The sequence below is a fragment of the Hemitrygon akajei genome, chromosome 22 (genome assembly GCF_048418815.1).
Source record: "Hemitrygon akajei chromosome 22, sHemAka1.3, whole genome shotgun sequence".
Taxonomy (NCBI): Eukaryota; Metazoa; Chordata; class Chondrichthyes; order Myliobatiformes; family Dasyatidae; genus Hemitrygon; species Hemitrygon akajei.
The window spans coordinates 315,972-337,537 of NC_133145.1; the positions used below are offsets into that span (position 1 = coordinate 315,972).

Genomic DNA, 21,566 nt, shown 5'->3' on the forward strand with positions numbered 1-21,566 from the left:
GGAATGACTTGCCAGGGATGGTGGTGGAGGCTAAAACATTAGGGGTATTTAAGAGCCTCTTGGACAGGCACATGGATGAAAGAAAAATGGAAGGTTATGGGTGTGGGTTTAGTACTTTTTTAAGGATTATATGGGTCGGCACAACATGGAGAGCTGAAGGGCCTGTACTATGCTGTAGTGTTCTATGGTTCTACAGTTCAGTCTTCTGCCTTCTCCCCATCTCCCTTCATGCCCTGACAAATCAAGAATTTATCAAACTCTGTTTGAAATATACATAAAGATGGCTTCCGCAGGTGTCTGTGGCAAAGGATACCATTGCTCTCTGGCTAAAGAAATTCCTATTCATCTCTATTCTAAAAGGACACCCCTCTATTCTGAAGCTGTAAGCTCTTGTCTTAGACTCTCCCACCATAGGAAACATCCTCCCCACATCCACTCTATTAAGGCCATTCACCATTTTCAAAGGTTATCCCTCATTCTTCTGAATTCCAGTGAATATAGGGTCAGAGCCATCAGACGCTCTTCATATGACAAGCCATTCAATCCTGGAATCATTTTCATGAACCTCTTTTGAACCCTCTCCAGTTTCAGCACATCCTTTCTAAGATAAGGGGCACAAAACTGCTCATAATATTCCAAGTGAGGTGTCACCAGTGCTTTATAAATTTTCAACATTACATCCTTGCTTTTATATTCTAGTGCTCTTGAAATGAACGCTAATGTTGCATTTGCATTTCTCACCACAGACTCAACCTGCAAATTAACCTTTAGGGAATCCTGCACAAGGACTCCCAAATCCCTTTGAGCTTTTTTTTTTGTATTTTCTCTCCATTTAGAAAATAGTCAACCAGAAAAGGCTCCCTTTATTCCCCTCTTTGCCTCTGGCCTATCAGCCACTACTTTATCCATGCTAGAATCTTTCCTGTAATACCATCGGCTAATAGCTTGTTAAGCAGCCTCATGTGTGCACTTTGTGTGCCTACTGAAAATCCAAACAGCAACATCAACCGATTGTCCTTTGTCTATCCTGCTTTTTATTTCTTCAAGGAATTCTAACAGATTTGTCGGGCAAGATTTTCCCTTGAGGAAATAGTGCTGACTATAGCCTATTTTATCCTATGTCTCCAAGAACCCTGAGATCTCATCCTTAATAATCAACTCCAATGTATTCCCAACCACTGAGGTCAGACCAAATAGCCTATAATTTCCTTTCTTCTGCCTCTCTCCCTTCTTGAAGAGTAGAGTGACATTTTCAATTTTCCATTCTTCCAGAATCATTCCAGAATTTAGTGGTTCTTGAAAAATCATTACTATCTCTTCAGCCACCTTTTTCAGAACCTTGTACACCATCTGGTCTAGGTGACTTATCTACCTTCAAACCTTTGTTTCCCAAGAACCTACTCGATGGTAATGGTAATTTCACACACTTCATGACCTCTGACACCTGGAACTTCCACCAAACTGTTGGTTTCTTCCACAATGAAGACTGATGCAAAATATTTATTCAGTTTGTCTGCTATTTCCTTGTCCCCTATCATTACCTCTACAGATAAATTTCCAGTAGTTGGATATTTAATCTCACCTCTCTTTTATACTTTATGTATCCGAAGAAACTTTTGATAGCCTCTTTAATATCATTGGCTAGCTTACTTTCATATTCCATCTTTACCTTCTTAATGACTTTTTTTTTAGTTACTTTCTGTTGGTTTTTAAAAACTTCCCAATCCTCTAACTTCCCAATAATTTTTCTCTCTTTCATTTTTATGTTGGCTTTAGCTTCTCTTGTTAGCCACGGTGGTGTAATTTTTCCTTTAGAATACTTCTGCCTCTTTGGCATGTATATATCCTGTGCCTTTCAAGTTGCTTCCAGAAATTACAGAATTTTGTCATCATCCCTGCCAGTGTTCTTTTCCAATCCTCTCTCAATTCTCTTCAGTCCACTGTAATACTAAACATCTGGCTTTAGCTTCTCCTTCTCAAATTTCAGGATAAATTTGATTATATTATGATCACTTTCCCCTTAGGGTTCTTTTACCTTAAGCTCTCTAATCAATAAGTTTCAATAGGTACATTTAATGTCAGAGCAATGTATACTATATACATCCTGAAATTATTTTTTAAAATCAATTTCAGAATCAGAATCAGGTTTATTATCAAAGGCATGTGACATGAAATTTGTTAACTTAGCAGCAGCAGTTCAATGCAATACATAATCTAGCAGAGAAAAAAATAATAGATAAAATTTTACAAGTAATAATAATAAATAAACAAGTAAATCAATTACATATATTGAATAGATTCTAAAAAACATGCAAAAACAGAAATACTATATATTAAAAAAAGAATGGTAGTGTCCAAAGATTCAATGTCCATTCAGGAATCGGATGGCAGAGGGGAAGAAGCTGTTCCTGAGTCACTGCGTGTGTGCTTTCAGGCTTCTGTACCTCTCAACTGATGGTAACAGAGAGAAAAGGGCATGCCCTGGATGCTGGAGGTACTTAATAATGGATGCTGCCTTTCTGAGCCACCACTACCTAAAGATGCCCTGGGTACTTTGTAGGCTAGTACCCAAGATGGAGCTGACTAGATTTACAACCTTCTGCAGCTTCTTTCAGTCCTGTGCAGTAGTCCCTCCATACTAGACGGTGATGCAGCCTGTCAGAATGCTCTCCACAGTACAACTATAGAAGTTTTTGAGTATATTTGTTGATATGCCAAATCTCTTCAAGCTCCTAATAAAGTATAGCCTTCTTTATAACTACATTGAAATGTTGGGACAAGGTTAGATCCTCAGAGATCTTGACACCCAGGAACTTGAAGCTGCTCACTCTCTCCACTTCTGATCCTTCTGTGAGGATTGTTATGTGTTCCTTCATCTTACCCTTCCTGAAGTCCACAATCAACTCTTCCGTCTTTCTGATGTTGAGTACCAGGTTGTTGCTATGGCACCACTCCACTAATTGGCAAATCTCACTCTGTAAGCCCTCTCATCACCACCTGAGATTCTACCAACAAATTTATAGATGGCATTTGAGCTATGCCTAGCCCCACAGTCATGTGTATATAGAAAGTAGAGCAGTGGGCTAAGCACACACCCCTGAGGTGCAAACAGTGCTGATCATCAGCGAGGAGGAGATGTTATCACCAATCCACACAGACTGTGGTCTTCTGGTTAGGAAGTCGAGGATCCAATTGCAGCAGGAAGTACAGAGGCCCAGGTTCTGCAACTTCTCAATCAGGATTGTGGGAATGATGGTATTAAATGCTGAGCTATAGTCGATGAACACCATCCTGACGAAGGTGTTTGTGTTGTCCAGATGGTCTAAAGGCATGTGGAGAGCCTGGTTCATTGCACAACACTCAATCCAGAATACCCGATCCCCTTGTCATCTCAAACACAAAGCTGCTCTAAAAACCCATCTTGTAGGCATTTTAGAATTTACCCCTCTTGGAGTCAAGCACCAATCTGATTTTCTAAGACTACCTGCATATTGAAATCCCTCATGGCTATTGTAGCTTTTGGTGTGTGTTTTCTGTGTCTCACTGTAACTTGTAGACCACATCCTTACCACTGTTTGGATGTCTGTATACATCTCCCATCAGTGTCTTTTTACCCTTGTAGTTCCTTAGCTCTGTCCACAATGATTCATCACCTTCAGACCCTATATCACCTCTTTTTTTTGTAATTTATTTTTTTATTGAAGTTCATCATCAAACATTTCCATAAGATGTATTTCAGACATTGTACACATATATCATACAATCATATATATCACAAATCTCCACAAAGTATTTACCTGAGGTATACACTTATAGAAAAGAGTGCAAAGAAAAAACAAGCAAAAGGAAAGAACTATGTACAAGTTGGGAGTGATCTTTTTTTAACAACAGATTCATCGATTTGTGAGAATAAAATCAGGCGTATGAGGCATTATGTAGTTAAACCATTTTCCCCAGTATGAATCAAATTGTTCCAGCTTATGATTAACAGATGCTGTTATCTTCTCCATTTTGTAAATGTCCATTGTAATTTCCATCCATGTATTTAAAGTTGGGCTCTCCTGTGATAACCATTTCCTAGTAAGAGTCTTTTTACCAGCCACCAACAGTATATTCATTAAATATTTATCTCTTTTCAACCATTCTTGAGGTATATATTCAAAATATATGGTCTTACTCTCTAAGGATATTTCACATTTAAAGATGTCTTGTAGGGTATTGTGTATCCCCCTCCAATAGTTTTTGATAACAGGACAGTCCCAAAAAATATGATAATGATTTGCATTTAGATTTCCACAATTTCTCCAGCAAACAGGGGGGTTACTATCATCATGGGATTTCTGAGAGGGTGTAATAAAATATCTTATCAAGTTTTTCCATCCAAACTCCCTCCATTTCTGTGAACTGGTACACGTCCATTGATATCTCCATATTGTTGTCCATTCTTCCTCAGATATAATTATCCCCCTTCCTTCTCCCTTTTGTTTTAATGTATGAAGTCGAATGTGTTTTAAGATTTGACAACCCCTTATACATGCTTGAAATGATTCTACTACCATTATCTGAATTATATGCTTTTCTAAAGAGCTCTATCAAGCATGTATTTGCCTTGGTTACATTTTTAAGCATCTTATTAACATATTGTCGCATCTGTAAATACCAATAAAAGTCTTGTTTTTCTAATAAGTGTTTCTCCTTAAGCATTTCAAAACTGAACAGTGTTCCTTCTTTCATTATGTTGCAAAGAACTGTTATTCCTTTAGCTGTCCAGTCCTTAAATCTAGCATCCAATTTATTTGGTGTAAAATCCGAGTCATATGCACACCATTTAAGAATTGCAATATCTCCCTCTAGATTATATTCTTTTATAGTAGTTTTCCATATTTAAAGAGTCAATTTCACCCATGGGTTATCAATAGTATTTATGCACCTTTGCAGGTTGTTATCAGCCAAAATTGCCTGTATGGGTATGGGAAGTATCCGCTCCTCAATGTTTTTCCATTGAGCGTCATATGATGGGTTGCACCAACATATCACAGCTCTCAACTGTGCAGCAAAATAATAATCTCTAAGAGAATGTAGGCCCCATCCCCCCTTTTCCTTTGTTAATTGCGAAGTTTTGAGATGAACTCTAGGCCAAATATACCCTGATAGCATCTTGTTCCATTTATTGAATTGATTTTGATTAATCTCTATTGGTAGGGTCTGAAAGAGATATAACAGTCTGGGCAGTATATTCATTTTAATAGACTCAATCCTTGAACTGAGACTGAAAAAAGGAATCAGGTTCCATCTTGCCACATCTTCCTTAATTTTTTTTTTATATAAAGGCTGATAATTGCATTTTGATAATTTTGCCAAATCTTCTGGCATAATGATGCCCAAATATTTGAAAGACTGTGTGCCATGCCCAGGGGTATTGACTTTCAATTTCTCTTGGTGGGCTATAGTAATATGAAAGTAATTGGGTTTTATCTACGTTGATCTTGTATCCTGATAGTTGACCATATTGTTCAAATGATTGCATCATTTTAGGTAAAGAGTATGTTGGTTGCCCTAGATAGATCAAAATGTCAGCCCCCTGGAACTTTGGAATATACAGTTTTGTAAAACACTTCAAAAGCTTCTTGAATTTCACTTAGCTTATTTATTTATCATTTTCGTTCTTGGGTCCCTAATTCTCTGAATTGTATTTTCTGCCATCTTTTTTTGTCAGTTTCCATGCCAGTATTTTCATAGATTTCGATCCACTTTCATAATGTCTCTGTTTCAGGAACATTAAGTTTTTCCTGATTTCTTGTGTAGCCAAATTATTTATTTCATTCCTAATTCTTTTAATTTCCCCTAATGTATCCTGTGCCAAATTCAATTTGTGTTTTTTCTATAGTTCCTTCAGCCTATTTTGTAATTCCTCTAATGTTTTATTCCTTTTTTTTTCTTATATGAAGATATCGCTATAATTTTCCCTTTTAAGACCGCCTTCAGAGTATCCCATAAAATGGGAGGTGAAAACTCTCCATTATCATTAAATTCTAAGTAGAGACCAATTTCTTTTTTAATTTGTTCCTTAAAGTAGGGATCATTGAGTAGACTTGAATTTAGTTTCCAAATAGTATTCTTTGGTTGTAGGTCAAAATCAACAGATAAATATATAGGTGCATGGTCACTTACATTTATTGTCCCAATTCCACAGGTGTTTATTTTGTCTTTGTCTTTTCCAAATGTTATGAAATAGTCTATTCTTGTATATACAGTGTGGGGAGCAGAATACTGTGGAATCCCTTCTGTCGGGGAAAAGGTCCCTCCATATATCAATTAAACCAACATCTTCAAAAAGTGTATTAACTTTCTTATGTAAAGATTTTGTTTCATAGGTTTTTCTATTGGAAGAGCCCAAGTTTGGTTGTAATTGTAAATTTAAGTCTCCCCCACATATCAGGAGACCTTTTGTTTCCGTTACCATAATATCAGTAATTTTCTGAAAGAAACCAAAATCACTTCCCGGGGTGCATATATATTCAACAGAGTAACTGAATTTCCATCTATATTCCCACTTACCAAAATATATCTGCCTTCTTTATCTCCCATTTCAAATACTTTTTCAAAAAATGTAGCTTACTTGAGATAAGAATAGCAACTCCTCTCCTGTGTCCTGATTTATATGAGGAGAAAAACAGATTAATGAATCCCATTCTCTAGTTTTTTATGCTCATTATCACTTAAATGAGTTTCCTGTAAATATACTACATTGGCTTGTTCTTTTTTCATTTTGGATAAAATTCTCTTACGTTTGATTGGATTTAATAGCCCATTGACATTAAAAGAAATGAATTTTACCTTGTCCTTAGCCATCTGTATTTATCTGTCAATGTATCATTGAAATTAGAATAAAACTTAATCGATCTACTCCCTGAACAAATAAGAACCAAGAAATGCAAATAATAACAAAAATAGCAATGAACATGTGATTCCAAGGCTGAGTTCTCTAGTAGATGACCCTGCATTGAGCTAGAGGAAATGTCTAGCTGTGGGGGATAACCCCTCCTACTTGTGAGTTGAGGGCCCCCATTGCAGTATTCATAAAAGTCAGTGAACAAATCCATTACACAGAAAAGATTTCCCTGTGTACTCCTATATATATATACACATATATATTACATACATACACATATATGCACACATATATATATTCTCATTTTGGTGGGGAAAAAGGAGTAAGTGAGTGAATAAAGAATAACAACTAAGTAATATAAAATCCACATTATAATAAGTATTTCTCGAGATAGGTATATCATCGTCTACTTTTACTTCCATTTAGCTTCTCAACATTTTTAAAGTTAGCCATACCTTATGAAGAGGGTGAGAACTGTCTTTGGGAAACTCCCAGTCTCTTCCTGATATATTTCTCTCTGCCTCCTCCCGTCTCCTGCCTTCTCGATTCTCGCACTATTTCCCAAGTGGAGTGGGATAATTCCTCAGCCAGGCTTTCCCTCATTTTGGTCACGCCACTTTGCCTGAACGAGGCCCAGCATCCACCTCGCTAGCACGCGGTCTAGTAGGAGAGCCACTCACTGCATTCCTCTCGGCCGCAGGCTCCGCAGTGTCACTTTTTTAAATTTCCATTCCTTTTCCCCATTCTTGCCCCTCTTTTCAGGTCAAATATTTTTCAAAAAGTATTATATTTGATGGGTTAATGGGGCTTAATACGCATTTTTCCGGAGGAGCTAGTGACTTAAGCTGCATTCTCAATGATGATGTCACTGGAAACCATATCACCTCTTTCTAATGATTTAATTTCATTTTTTTCCCCATCAGAACCACACCATCCCCTCTGCCTTCCTGCCTATCCTTTCAATACAATGTGTGTCCTTGGACATTAAGCTCCCAGGTATAACCTTCTGTCAGCCATGATCCAGTGATGCCTACAACATCATACCTGCCAATCTGTAACAGTGCTACAAGTTCATCTACATTTTTCCATATACAGCACACATTCAAATACAATACCTTCAGTCCTGTATTCATCCTTTTCGATTTTAGACCAAAACTCCATAAGACATAGGAGCAGAATTAGGCCATTGAGTTTACTTCACCATTCAATTATGTCTGATCCTTTATTTTTTCTTCTCCTCAACCCCACTACCCGGCCTTCTTCCCATAACCTTTGATGCCATGTCCAATCAAGAACCTATCAATCTCTGCCTTAAATACACCCAACAACCAGGCTTACACAGCTGCACATGGCAACAAATTCCACAAATTCATCACCCTTTGGCTAAAGAAATTTCTCTGCATCTCTGTTTTGAAAGGGCGCCCCTCTATCCTGAGGCTGTGCCCTCTTGTCCTAAACTCTTCCACCATGGGAAACATCCTTTCCACATCTACTCTGTCTATGCCTTTCAATATTCGAAAGGTTTCAATGAGATTCCCCCCCATCCTTCTGAATTCTAGTGAGTACAGACCCAGAGCCATCAAACATTCCTCGTATGATAACCCTTTCATTCCTGGAATCATCCTTGTGAACCTCCTCTGGACCCTCTCCAATGCCAGCACATCTTTTCTAAGATGAGGTGTTCAAAACTGTTCACAGTACTCAAGGTGAGGCCTCACCAGTGCCTTATAAGACCTTAGCATCACATCCTTGCTCTTGTATTCTAGACCCCTTGAAACGGATGCTAACATGGCATTTGCCTTCCTCACCACCAACTCGACCTGCAAGTTAACTGTTAGGGTGTTCTGCATAAGGATTCCCAAATCCCTTTGCATCTCTGATTTTTTTCCTCATTTAGAAAATAGTCTGTACATTTATTTCTACTACCAAAGTCAATTACCATGCATTTTCCCCATTCTCCTAATATGTCTAAATCCATCTGCATGCTACCTTTTTCAGACCCCTAGGGTGCAGTTCATCTGGTCCGGGTGACCAGGTCTTTTAGCCTTTTGAGCACCTTCTCCCTTGTAATAGTAACTGCACCCACTTCTCTTCCTTCACACGCTCAACATCAGGCACACTGCTAGTGTCTTCCACAGTGAAGACTGATGCAAAATACTCATTTAGTTCATCAGCCATCTCCTTGTCCCTGTTAGTATTTCTCCCGCCATATTTTCTAGCGGCCCTATATCCACTCTCATTTTTCTTTTATTTTTAACTTTCTTGAAAAAACTTTTACTATCCACTTTGATATTATTTGCTAGGTTGCTTTCATATTTCATCTTTTCCCTTCTAATGATTTTTTTTGTTGCTCTCCGTAGGTTTTTAAGAACTTCCCAATTGCTTTGTTATATGCCCTTTCTTTTGCTTTTATAATAGTTTTGACTTCCCTTGTCAGCCATGGTTGTATTATTTTACCATTTGAGTATTTCTTCATTTTTGGAATACACATGTCCTGCACCTTCCTCATTTTCCCCAGAAACGCAAGCCATTGCTGCTCTGCTGACATCCCTGCCAACAGTGCTTTACAATTTACTTTGACCATCTCTTCTCTCATACCATTGTAATTTCCCTTACTCCACTGAAATACTGTTGCGTCAGACTTTACTTTCTCCCTATCGAGCTCAAATGTTTCAAAGGTACAATTTAATGTCAGAGAAATGTATACAATATACATCCTGAAATGCTTTTTCTTTTAACCATCCACGAAACCAGAGGACTGCCCCAAAGAATGAATGACAGTGAAATATTAGAACCCCAAATTCCCCCCATCAGCTCCCCCTCCTGCACGTAAGTGGCAGCAAGCAACAAGTCCCCTTCCCACCACCGGCAAAAAAGCATCGGCACCCACCACCAAGCGCAAAGCAACAGTGAAGACACAGACTTGCCATTACCCCAAAGACTACATTGTTTACCCGGCATTCAACATACCACAGGTTCTCCCTCTCCCTAATAAGGGAGAAAGAGGTGTCTTCATTTTCACAGTGAGCGGGCAGACTTAACAAATAACTCACTGGTTTATGATGTCAAAAGTCTGCCACATCGCTTTTTTCAAGCTCTGTGCCCAAAGATCACAATCACGAGTCTCTGGGCACACAGCCGCAGATAATCCGACTCCCCCGACAACACAAGGGTCTCCTGTCGTGACACTGACCCTCGATCCTCCTGTCTCCAGAGCCCCGAGATCCTAGGCTTACAAAGCCGAGCCCTTGGCGTGCCAAACATCAATGGCCAGTAATGAAACCCTGAGAGTGGGTCCCATTCCCGCAAAGAACTGTAGTCGGCATGTAACTCCAGGTCAGCATCTTCAAAGAACCCTGAAAGGGAAAAGTAAAGATTTTAAAGATGGAAATAGGGCTGTTTCCGAAGATGCAAGCAAAGGATTCGCCATTTAGCACCATCAACACTTCGCTCTGCCTTCTTCATATTGTGATCACTGGTACCCAAGGGTTCTTTTACCTTAAGCTCCCTAATCGTCATTACATAACACCCAATCCAGTATAGTTGATCCTCTAGTAGGCTCAGTGACAAATTGCTCTAAAAAGCCATTTATTAGGCATTCAACAAACTCACTCTCTTGAGATCCATTACCAATCTAATTTTCCCAATCAACCTGCATGTTAAAATCTCCCATGACTACCATACATTGCCCTTTTGACCAGCCTTTTCCATTTCCTGTTGTAATCTGAGGTCCACCTCCCAGCCACTGTTGGGAGCCCTGTGTATAACTGCCATCAGCATCCTTTTACCCTTGCACTTGACTCAACCCACAAGAATTCAACATCTTCCGATCCTATGTCACATCTTTTTATTGACTTGATGCCATTCCTTACCAGTAGAGCCACACCACCCCCTCTGTCTACCTTCCTATCCCTGTGATATAAAGTTTAACCTTGGACATTCAGCTCCCAACTACAACCATCCTTCAGCCACAATTCAGTGATGGCCACAACATCATACCTGGCAATCTGTAATAGTGCAACAAGATCATTCACCTTATTTCTTATACTACATGCATTTAGATACAACACCTCGACTACTGTATTCGCTATCCTTCCTGATTCTGCATCCCCAGTGATTTGATACTCAGCCTGTTGGCTGCAACTAAGACCCATCACCCTCCTGCCCTTCCTGACAGTCTGACTGCACGCTATCTTTACATTTTTACCATCCATCCTATCCTGAGTCCCTTCAATCTGGTTCCCACCCACTTGCCAAATTAGTTTAAACCCTCCCCAAGAGCTCTAAGAAACATGCCCGCGAGAATATTGGTCCCCTTCAGGTTCAGGTGCAACCGGTTAGTTTTGAAGGTCATACCTCCCCCAGAAGAGATCCCAATGATCCAAGAACCTGAAGCCCTGTGCCCTGCACCAGCTTCTCAGCCACGCACTTAACTGCCAAATCATCCTGTTTCTCCCCTCACTGGCACGTGGCACAGGCAGCAGTCCAGAGATTGCTACGCAGGAGACCCTTGCTTCTGAGCTTTCTATCTAGCTCTCTAAATTCTCTTTTCAGGATCTCATTATTTTTATTCCTATATCATTGGTATCAAAATGAACCAAGACATCTGGCTGCTCCCCCTCATTCTCTAAAGTGTTGTAGATACCATCTGAGAAATTCCTGACCCTGGCACCTGGTTGGCAACATACCATCCGGGTGTCCTGTTCATGTCCACAGAATCTCCTGTCTGTTCCCCTCACTATTGAGTCCTCTATCACTACCCCTCCCTTCTTCTCGCTCTTTCCCTTCTGCATCACGGACCCATGCTCAGTGCCTGTAACCCGGTCACTGCGGCATTCTCCCGGGAGGTCATCCCCACAAAATTATCCAAAGCAGTATACTTGTTCTTGAGGGGAATGGCCACGGGGTGCTCTGCTCTAACTACCTATTTCCATTTCTCCTGACAGTCACCCATCTACTCGTCTCCTGCAACTTCGGGGTAACTACTTCACTGTAACTTTGATCGATTATCTCCTCACTCTACTGTACAAGCCGAAGGTCATCCAGCTGCTGCTCCAGATCCCTAACCCAGTCTTCAAGGGACTGCAGCCGGATGCAGTTCCTCAGGAAACTCTGCTTTTGTCTGCCTTTTTACATTGCAACTCATCCTGTTGACTGCAATTTTGCCCTATCAACATCCTTTTCTCACTATATATTGCCTCTGATTGTAAACTAGCTACCTCATCTTCAGCACTATCACTCTGGTACCCATCCCTCTGCCAAATTAGTTTAAACCTCCTGAACAACTCTGGTCAGCCTGCTTGCAAAGAATTTGGACCCCCTCTGCTTCAGGTGTAACCTGTCCCTTTTGTACAAGTAGTACCTATCCCAAAAAAGATACCAATGATCCATATATCTGAAGCCCTGCCCCCAGCACCAGTTCCTCAGCCACACATTCACCTGCCAAATCATCCTATTCTAACCTTCCTGGCACAGGCTGCAATCCAGAGATTGCTACCCCAGAGCTCTTTTTTCTCAGCTTTCTATCTAGCTCCGTAAAATCTTTCTTCAGGACCTCCTCCCCTTGGCTACCTGTATCATTGTTGCCAATATGCACCAAGACTTCTGGCTGCTCACCCTCTCCCTTGAGAATGCTATTGGACATGATCAGAGACATCCCTGATCCTAGCACACCATCCATGTGTCTCTATTCTGCCCACAGAACCTCGTCTCTGTTCCTCTGACTAGAGAATCTCCCATCAACACTGCAGTCCTCTTCATCTCTCAGCTTTTCTGAGCCACGGCACCAGCCTCAGAGCCAGAGACCCAATCACTGTGGCTCCCTCTTGGTAGGTTGCCCTCTCAACAGTATCTAAAGTTGTATACTTATTATTGAGGGTAATTGCCACAGGCTGTGCATTTCTATTCCTCCTCCTGACAGTCACCCAGTTACCTGTCTCCTGCAATCTAAATATACCACCTCCTCAGTCTCCCATAGGAGTCAAAGGTCATCAAGCTGCAGGTTTAGTTCCTCACTACATTCTCTCAGGAATTGCAACTCAGTGACCCAACCCAGACTTCCCAAATCCTACACTCAGTACCAAATATTGCCCCTGGAGGGATTCTCACTAAACTACTATGCCCTAACAGATGAGGAATGAACAAATAAGAACAGCGACAGAAACTTACCAAATACTCAAGCCTGATCTTGTCTAAACCTGATAAGCCAAAGCCACTCTAAACATTGGCCTACTCTAAAGAATAGCCACTCTGCTTGCACTTGTGCTATTTTTATTGGCTCTTTCTAATGAATCGCTGTTGCTGATTGGTCACTCATCAACTCAGAGAAATTGATGTGAAGCTCTGCCTTTAAAATCTGGATCACCTTCCTGATTGAATGTGAGCTCTCTCTGTGCACTCCCTGATGTTGACTGTCCAAGTTACCTTCTTTACTACCAACACAACCTGTAGGGAATCCTGCCTAAGGACTACCAAGTCCTTTTGCATCTCTGATGTCTGAATGTTCTTCCCATTTTGAAAATAGTCTATGCCTTTATTCCTTCTACCAAAATTTATGAACATATACTTTTCTACACTGAACTTCAGTGCCACTTCTTTGCCTATTCTCCTAACCTTGTCTCCCTCAACTCCACTTGCCCCTTCTCCTATCTTTCTATCATCCACAAACTTGACCATAAAGCCATCATCTATCATCCAAATCATTGATATATAATGTGAAAAGCAGCAGTCCCAGCACTAAGCACTAGTAGCCAACCAGAAAAGGCCCCCTTTATTCCCACTCTTTGCCCACTGCTCATCAGCCAATCTTCTATCCATGCTTGGAAAAGGACATTGACAGCAGAGCAGCAATGGTTGGAAGGCGCAGGATATATACATCTCAAAGAGGAAGAAGTATTCTCAAGGCAGCATTACACAAGCTTGTGGATGATATGTAGATAGGTGGAGGGGTAGGCAGTTTTGAGGATGTAGAGAGTCTACAGAAGGTCCTAGAAAGATTTAGGAGAAAGGGGAAGTAAGTGGCAGATGGAACACAGTGTCAGGAAGTGCATAGTCGTACACCTTGGTCGAAGAAATAAAAGCATAGTCTGTTTTCTAAATGGAGAGAAAATTCAAAAATCTTAGGTACAAAGGGTCTTGGGACTCCCTAAAGGTTAATATGCAGGTGAGAGGGTGTTCAGGAAGGCAAATACAATGTTAGCATTTATTTCAAAAGGAGTAGAATATAAAAGCAAGGATGCAATGCTGAGGCATTTTTATGCACTGGTGAGGTCTCACTTGGAGTTCTCCGAGCAGTTTTGACCCATTATCTGAGAAAGGATGCATTGACATGGGAGAGGGTTCAAAGGAGGTTCATGAAAATGATTCCGGTTTGACAGGCGTGTTTTTGAGGAGCATTTTATGGCTCTGTGCCTTCACCCACTGGAAGTCAGAAGCATGAGGGGACACCTCATTGAAACCTATCAAATGCTGAAAGGTCTTGATAGAATGGCTGGAGAGAGGATGTTTCCTTGGTGGTGGAGTCTAAGACCAGAGGACACAGCCTCAGAATAGAGGGGTGTCCTTTTAGAACGGAGATGAAGAGGAATTTCTTTAGCCAGAGAGTAGTGAATCTATGGAATTCACTGCCACAGGCAGCTGTGGAGGCCAAGTCACTGAGTATATTTAAAGCAGAGGTTAATAGATTCTTGATTAGTCAGGGCATAAAGGAATATGGGAGAAGGCAGGAGAATGGGGCTGAGAGGGAAAATAGACCAGGCGTGATGAAATGGCAGAGTAGATTCAATGAGCCAATTGGCTTAATTCTGCTCCTATATCTTCTGATCTTATGGTCTAGTATCTTTCCTGTGAAATCATGGGCTCTTATCTTGTTTAGCAGTTTCATGTGTGGCACCTTGTTAAAGGCCTTCTAAAAATCCAAGTAAACAACATCCATCAATTCCTTTGTCTATCTTGTCTGTCATTTCCTCTAAGAATTACAACAGATTTGTCAGGTAACATTTCCCTTTGTGGAAATCATGCTAACTCCAGCCTATTTTATTACGTGCCTCCAAATATTCTGAAACCTCGTTATTAATGATGGACTCCAATATCTTCCCAACACTGTTTAAGCTTACTGGCATTTAAATGCCTGTCTCTGCCTCCCTCCCTTCTCAAAGAGTGGAGTGACATTTGCAGTTTTCCAGTCCTCCAGAACCATTTCAGAATCTAGTTAAAAGATCACTATTAAGTGACAACTGATGCAAAATACTAGAGGAAGTATTACTACCTCTTTCTCATTACTACCACTCCAGCATCACTTTCCAGTGTGTCAGTACCTCCAGATGAACTCTTATCTTTTTGTGTGTTTCCCCCTGGCTATAATCTGTGGTTTTGTATTACCATGTGCTCCTGTCCCTGCTCCTGCTCTACTCTGGCCCCTGTATTACTGCCTCTCACCTGTTTCTCATTATTACCTGTTTGGCTGCCACTTCTGTCTCATTGTGCTCCACCTATCACCTGCCTCTCTGTTTATTGCTCAGTGTATTTCAGTCCTGTGTTTTCACCTGTTTGTTGCCGGATTGTACCAGTGAATTTTCCTCAGCCTTTCCAGCATTCGTATCTGTACTCTGCCTGTTTCCTGATTCTGGTTTTTGGATTTCTCTGGATGTTTTGATCTCTGCCTGAACTTTGACGCTGAATTTGTTTGCACCTTGGGATTTGTTACTCAATTAATATCACTGTGTGCACAGTACTGGGTCTGTGATTGGATCCCTGCTCCAGTGACCTGACACTGTGGCCCAATATTCACTTGCATTTCTTTTACTCATTATACATCTGAAAGGTCTTTTATCACCTTTTATATTATTGGGTTTGTCGTTAACCTTTTCTCTTCTTATTACATTTTAGTTGCCTTTGCTTTCTTAAAAGCATCCCAATCCTCTAGCTTCCCATTAATTCTTGCTATTTTGTATGCCCTGTCTTTGACTTCCCTTGTCAACCATAGTTGCCTCATCCTCCCTTTAGAATACTTCTTCATTTTTGGGATGAATCTATCCTGTGCCTTCCAAAGTGCTCATAGAAACTCCAACCATTGCCGTTCTGCTGTCATCCCTGCTAGTGTCCCCTTCAATTAACCTTGTCCAGTTCCTTCCTTATGTCTCTATAGTTCCCTTTACTCCAATTTAATAGAAATAGCATTATGAAGGACCCCATGCACCCCTCATACAATCTCTTCTCCATCCTGCCGTCTAGGAAAAGGCTCAGAAGCATTCGGGCTCTCACAACCAGACTATATAACAGTTTCTTCCCCCAAGCTATCAGACTCCTCAATACCTGAAGCCTGGACTGACACCTTGCCCTACTGTCCTGTTTATTATTTATTGTAATGCCTGCACTGTTTTTGTGCACTTTATGCAGTCCAGTGTAGGTCTGTAGTCTAGTGTAGCTTTCTCTGTTTTTTTTATTACATAGTTCAATCTAGTTTTTTGTACTGTGTCATGTAAGCAATGGTCCTGAAAAATGTTGTCTCATTTTTACTATGCACTGTACCAGCAGTTATGGTCGAAATGACAATAAAAGTTGACTTGACTTGACTTGATATATCTGAGTTCAGCATCTCTCTCTCAAACTGCAAGGTGAATTCTATCTTATTATGGTCACTGTCTCATAAGGGTTCCTTTACCTTAAGCTCCCTAATTAAACCTGGTTCATTACACTTCATGCAATCTAGAATTTCCATTTCCCTAGTGAATTCAACCAAATGCTCTAAAAAACCATCTTGTAGGTATTCTGCAAATTCCTTTTCTTGGAATCCAACATCAACCTACCTGTATATTGAAATCCCCCATGACTATCATAATATTGCCTTTTTAACATGCCTATCTCTCATTGTAACTTGTACCCCTAATCCTGGCTACTGATCAGAAGCCTGTATATTACTCCTTTCAATGTCCTTTACCCTTGCCATTTTGGAGCACTACCGATAAGGATTCTACATCCTCCAATCCCAAGTTGTCTCCAAGCAGGATAATGCAGACCTAGGCCTGGAGCACTGCAGTGCTCCCTTGGAGTTTGTGCAAGCTCAGCTACTGATGTTAATAATGGGCACTGAATGGGTAACCCCTTTCAGGAAAAAAAACTTGTGTGTTTAGCATAATGCATCACCACACTCCCAAAAGTAGCACTTCGTTTCTGCTTAAGGCATTGTCCCTTCAAAATCATCTAGTTTGAAGGTATCAAAATTATAATTATCAGCAGGATACTAATGTCCGTAGATGGAATTTTGGGAGCTCATACACAGTTATTGTACATTTCTCAATGCTGGAGGAACTCAGCAGGCCAGGCAGCATCTATGGAAAAGAGTACAGTCGATGTTTTGGGCTGAAACCCCTCAGCAGGACTGGAGAAAAAAGATGAAAAGTCAGAGCCAGAAGGTTGGGGGGGGGGGTCATGAAGAAACGCAAGGGGACAGGTGAAACCAGAAAGAGGAAGGGGTGAAGTGAAGAGTTGGGAAGCTGATTGGAGAAAGAGATGCAGGGCTGGAGAAGGGGGAATCTAAGAGGAGAGGACAGAAGGCCATGGAAGGAGCACCAGAGGGAGGTGATAGGCAAGCAAAGTGTGCCATTACCAGAAGTTTGAGAAATCAATGTTCATGCCATCAGGGTGGAGGCTATCCAGATGGAATATGAGGTGTTGCTCCTCCACCCTGAATGTGGCCTCATCACAATAGTAGTGGAGGACACAGATGAGCACGCTGGAATGGGAAGTGGAATTAAAATGGATGGGTTAGGGTTAGGGTTAGGGTTAGGGATGGCCATTGGGAGATCCTACTTTTTTCTGGTGGATGGAGCATAGGTGCTTGGCAAAGCGGCCTACCAATCTACGTTGGGTCTCACTAATATACAAGAGACCACACCGGGAGCACTGCTTACAACGGACTCTTAGGTGAAGTGTCACCTTGCCTGGAAGGACTGTTTGGAGTCCTGATTGGTTATAGGAAGAGGTGTAGGGACAGGTGTAGGATTGGTAGTATAGGAAGAGGTGTAGGGACAGGTGTAGGATTGGTAGTATAGGAAGAGGTGTAGGGACAGGTGTAGGATTGGTAGTATAGGAAGAGGTGTAGGGACAGGTGTAGGATTGGTAGTATAGGAAGAGGTGTAGGGACAGGTGTAGGATTGGTAGTATAGGAAGAGGTATAGGGACAGGTGTAACACTTGCTCCATTTGCCAGGAGGGAGATCAGTGGGAAGGTAATACAAGGAAGTCAAGGAGGGGGCGATGGGTGGAGGGAAAGATGAGCTCGGTGGGGGTATTTTGCTGGTGATGGCAGAAGTTACAGAATTATGTGCTGGAGGGGTGGTAGGTGAGAACAAGAGGAACCCTACCCCTGATGGGGTGGTGGGAGGATGGGGTGAGAGCAGATGTGCATGAAATAGAAGAGATGTAGTTGAGGGCATCGTTGATGGTGGAGGAAAGTGAGTCCCTTTCTTTAAAGAAGGAGGACATCTTCGTTCTGGGATGAAAAGCCTCATCCTGCGGCAGAGACGGAGGAATTGAGAGATTGGGATGGCATTTTTACAAGGCACAGGGTGGGAAGAGAGATAGTCCAGGTTGCTGTGAGAGTCGGTGAGTTTGTAATTTACAGATAGGCACCAGTGGATAAGCTTTCTCCAGAGATAGAGACAGAGAGATTGTAAATGGGGGGGAGGTGTCAGAAATAGACCAGGTAAATTTGAGGGCAAAGTGGAGGCAAAGATGATGAAGTCGACAAGCTCAGCATGGGTGCAGGGAGCAGCATCAATACAGTCGCCGATGTAGTGAAGGAAAATTGGGGAGTGACACCAGTGAAGTTTTGGAACATAGACTGTTCCACGAAGCCGACAAAAAGGCAGGCTTAGCTGATACCATATGGGTGCCCATGGCTACACCTTTTCTTTGAAGGAAGAGGGAGGAGTTGCAGGAGAAATTATTGAGAGTGAGGACAAGTTCTGCTAGGTGGAGGAGAGTGGTGGTGGAGCGGAACTGGTTGGGTCTAGAGTCCAGAGAGAAGCAGAGAGTTTTGAGGCCTTCCTAGTAGGGATTGGAAGTGTAAAGGGACTGGACATCCATGGTGAAACTAAGATGCTCAGGGCCAGGGAACTCAGGCCTGCTGAGTTTCTCCGGTACTTTGTGTGTGTTGCTTGGATTTCCAGCATCTGCAATTTTCTGTTGTTTGTTATTGTACATTTCTACCTTTTTTACATGCTCAAGTGATTTTTGTCTTATGGGCTGCAAAATTTAGATGGTTCATTAACTTAAGATGACATGAACGAATCTGCACTTAGAAATTAAAAATAACATTGTTTGCATCAAATCAAGGATTGTGCTTGGCAGCAGGCCTGTGTTGCCACACTTCTGGTGCCGACATACCATGTCCACCACTCACTAACCCTAACCCATATGTCATATATAACCATATAACAATTACAGCACGGAAACAGGCCATCTCGGCCCTTCTAGTCCGTGCCGAATGCTTACTCTCACCTAGTCCCACTGACCCGCACTCAGCCCATAACCCTCCATTCCTTTCCTGTCCATATACCTATCCAATTTTACTTTAAATGACAATACCAAACCTGCCTCTACCACTTCTACTGGAAGCTCGTTCCACACAGCTACCACTCTCTGAGTAAAGAAATTCCCCCTCGTGTTACCCTTAAACTTTTGCCCCCTGACTCTCAACTCATGTCCTCTTGTTTGAATCTCCCCTACTCTCAATGGAAAAAGTCTATCCACGTCAAGTCTATCTATCCCCCTCATAATTTTAAATACCTCTATCAATTCCCCCCTCAACCTTCTATGCTCCAAAGAATAAAGACCTAACTTGGTCAATCTTTCCCTGTAACTTAGATGCTGAAACCCAGGTAACATTCTAGTAAATCTTCTCTGTACTCTCTCTATTTTGTTGACATCTTTCCTATAATTCAGTGACCAGAACTGTACACAATACTCCAAATTCAGCCTTACCAATGCCTTGTACAATTTTAACATTACATCCCAACTTCTATACCCAATGCTCTGATTTATAAAGGCCAACATACCAAAAGCTTTCTTCACCACCCTATCCACATGAGATTCCACCTTCAGGGAACTATGCACCATTATTCCTAGATCACTCTGTTCTACTGCATTCTTCAATGCCCTACCATTTACCATGTATGTCCTATTTGGGTTATTCCTACCAAAATGTAGCACCTCACACTTATCAGCATTAAACTCCATCTGCCATCATTCAGTCCACTCTTCTAACTGGCCTAAATCTCTTTGCAAACTTTGAAAACCTACTTCATTATCCACAACGCCACCTACCTTAGTATCATCTGAATACTTACTAATCCAATTTACCACCCCATCATCCAGATCATTAATGTATCTGACAAACAACATTGGACCCAGTACAGATCCCTGAGGCACACCACTAGTCACCGGCCTCCAACCTGACAAACAATTATCCACCACTACTCTCTGGCATCTCCCATCCAGCCACTGTTGAATCCATTTTACTACTTCAATATTAATACCTACCAATTGAACCTTCCTAACTAACCTTCCATGCGGAACCTTGTCAAAGGCCTTACTGAAGTCCATATAGACAACATCCACTGCTTTACCCTCGTCAACTTTACTCATAACTTCTTCAAAAAATTCAATAAGATTTGTCAAACATGACCTTCCATGCACAAATCCATGTTGACTGTTCCTAATCAAACCCTCTCTATCCAGATAATTATATATACCATCTCTAAGAATACTTTCCATTAATTTACCCACCACTGACGTCAAACTTACAGGCCTATAATTGCTAGGTTTACTCTTAGAACCCTTTTTAAACAATGGAACCACATGAGCAATATGCCAGTCCTCCAGCACCATCCCTGTTTCTAATGACATTTGAAATATTTCTGTCAGAGCCCCTGGTATTTCTACACTAACCTCCCTCAAGGTCCTAGGGAATATCCTGTCAGGATCTGGAGATTTATCCACTTCTATATTCCTTAAAAGTGCCAGTACTTCCTCCTCTTTAATCGTCATAGTTTCCATAACTTCCCTACTTGTTTCCCTTACCTTACACAATTGAATATCCTTCTCCTTAGCGAATACCAAAGAAAATAAATTGTTAAACATCTCCCCCATCTCTTTTGGCTCCACACATAGCTGTCCACTCTGATTCTCTAAGGTACCAATTTTATCCCTCACTATCCTTTTGCTATTAATATAAATGTAGAAACCCTTCGGATTTATTTTCACCTTACTTGCCAAAGCAACCTCGTATCTTCTTTTAGCTTTTCTAATTTATTTCTTAAGATTCTTCTTACATTCTTTATATTCCTCAAGCACCTCATTTACTCCATGCTGTCTATATTTATTGTAGATATCTCTCTTTTTCTTAACCAAGTTTCCAATATCCCTTGAAAACCATGGCTCTCTCAAACTTTTAAATTTCCTTTCAACCTAACAGGAACGTAAAGATTCTGTACCCTCAAAATTTCACCTTTAAATGACCGCCATTTCTCTATTACATCCTTCCCATAAAACAAACTGTCCCAATCCACTCCTTCTAAATCCTGTCGTATCTCCTCAAAGTTAACCTTTCTCCAATCAAAAATCTCAACCCTGGGTCCAGTCCTATCCTTCTCCATAACTATATTGAAACTAAT

General features: G+C 41.1%; 1 protein-coding gene across 1 annotated transcript in view; it reads left to right on the plus strand.

The window, feature by feature from the left end:
• otop2 (otopetrin 2) overlaps positions 1-21,566 on the plus strand; it is a 105,901-nt gene that overhangs the window by 64,087 nt on the left and 20,248 nt on the right. The gene's annotated exons all lie outside the window — the stretch shown is intronic.